Source organism: Schistocerca serialis, unplaced genomic scaffold, assembly GCF_023864345.2.
Source record: "Schistocerca serialis cubense isolate TAMUIC-IGC-003099 unplaced genomic scaffold, iqSchSeri2.2 HiC_scaffold_754, whole genome shotgun sequence".
Taxonomy (NCBI): domain Eukaryota; kingdom Metazoa; phylum Arthropoda; class Insecta; order Orthoptera; family Acrididae; genus Schistocerca; species Schistocerca serialis.
The window spans coordinates 7,501-10,000 of NW_026048358.1; positions in this window are offsets into that span (position 1 = coordinate 7,501).

Consider the following 2,500-nt stretch of genomic DNA (forward strand, 5'->3'; position numbering starts at 1 on the left):
TACACCTCGAAACCCTCTCAGGTCCCGGCGGCGCGCAGCGCCGTCCTAAGTACTTGGTCGGGTTCGAGAGAGGCGCAATCGCCCGGAGTTTGGCGAGTAGACGCTTTAGGTGCGACCACCCGTGCTCCCAACTGAGCTTGCCGCTGCCGACAGAGGCCCGGGAGCGTGCTGTCGTGGCATTGCCGGCGGGAGACAACACGCGCCACCTACGGTGGCCGGCAGCTCCAACGCCAGCGCCACAGAAGGACAAAAGCCCCACTTGGGTGCCGAAGCGAACTCTCCCAGCACAGCGCACGCGCCAACACGTCCGCACAGCTGCGATACAATCCACCTGCGAGAACCGCAGAGGCGACCGAGCAGCAGACGGCGTCGCGGCGCCGAGCGCCGGGCGGCGGCGCATCCTCAGCGCACACAGTCCTCAATCGGACCAGCACACTGCAGATGTCCACCGCGCTTCGCACCGGGCCCGCGAGGACCTACTTTGGCCGCACGGCGCCGCGTGCAGGGTGCGCCGGCGCGCAGCTGCGCCGCCTGCCGCCTCCGTCGGCCGGCGCGCCTGCCACTGGCCGCCCCCACCAGCCGGCTGTAGCGCGTGCGCCCACGCACCGCGCGGCCAGCACGCCGGGAGGCCCCCCCTCACCGGCCGGGGACGGTCCCACCCAGCCACCGCCGCGTATCGCTTCACACCCACATGCCATTCACGTTCGTGGGCATGGTGGGTATCGCTGAAACAACCGGTTGGTAGCTCAACCGATCGTCGCCATCACTGATTCACCTCTAGCGAGAACAACCGCACCACAACGGTTTACCAGTTCTTCATTTGCGTAACGTCACCAGCAAACGTAGACGTCCATCGCCATTTGCAAATTCAACGATTGTTGCATGCCTGTGTCAGGTGTCACGACACACTATGTCTGCCCACATACACGCAACAACATGTGCACGCTTCGCGAACACGTGGAAGGTGGCCCCCGTACGTATGCGATGTCCATTGCGCGAACGACTGTCAACCGGCCTCTGTCGCATGTCGCAGATGTGGAACGCAGTGCACCATGCTATCACGGTGTGTGAGAAGAGACGACTACGTCTGACAACACGCGCCACTACATCAACAGACGGCTCATGCTGATCGCCATCCACGGCATACCATACTTCAATCCAGCTCTTATAGGGAGACGACACGTAGCTGAGTGCACAATATTTGGACCGTATGGTTCGCCGTTGTTGGCGCAGTCGTGGTACGGTCACACATGTACCACGATGTATCATTCAGTACATGAGGACCAATGTGCAGTACAGTGTGTGATTTGGACGTACAACATCAGCGGACAGTTGACACAAGCCGTACCACAACGTAGGCTGTGCTTCGCCATGCGAATGCCAATGAACAACTGCGAAGGGCATTGAGCATGTACGTCCTGCTGCCATCCGCATTACAGTGTATAGCTGCAAGGTGTTTAACATGAAGCGATACTCTGGGGACCGGGCAGTGCGAGTAGCAAACTATATTGCGGGGGTTGCAGTTAGGCAACACTACACTAATTTAACGCGTCGTATGACAATTACAGAGCAGGTTAAGGCCCAACGTGTGTTGGGTTAAGGTACAATATAGGTTAGGTTAAGGTACAATATAGGTTAGGTTACGGTACAATATGGGTTAGGTTAAGGGACAATATGGGTTAGGTTAAGGGACAATATAGGTTAGGTTAAGGGACAATATGGGTTAGGTTAAGGGACAATATGGGTTAGGTTAAGGGACAATATGGGTTAGGTTAAGGGACAATATGGGTTAGGTTAAGGGACAATATAGGTTAGGTTAAGGGACAATATAGGTTAGGTTAAGGGACAATATAGGTTAGGTTAAGGGACAATATAGGTTAGGTTAAGGGACAATATAGGTTAGGTTAAGGGACAATATAGGTTAGGTTAAGGGACAATATAGGTTAGGTTAAGGGACAATATAGGTTAGGTTAAGGGACAATATAGGTTAGGTTAAGGGACAATATAGGTTAGGTTAAGGGACAATATAGGTTAGGTTAAGGGACAATATCGGTTAGGTTAAGGGACAATATGGGTTAGGTTAAGGGACAATATAGGTTAGGTTAAGGGACAATATAGGTTAGGTTAAGGGACAATATAGGTTAGGTTAAGGGACAATATAGGTTAGGTTAAGGGACAATATAGGTTAGGTTAAGGGACAATATGGGTTAGGTTAAGGGACAATATAGGTTAGGTTAAGGGACAATATAGGTTAGGTTAAGGGACAATATGGGTTAGGTTAAGGGACAATATGGGTTAGGTTAAGGCGCAATATGGGTTAGGTTAAGGCGCAATATAGGTTAGGTTAAGCGACAATATGGGTTAGGTTAAGGGACAATATAGGTTAGGTTAAGGCGCAATATGGGTTAGGTTAAGGCGCAATATGGGTTAGGTTAAGGCGCAATATGGGTTAGGTTAAGGCGCAATATGGGTTAGGTTAAGGCGCAATATGGGTTAGGTT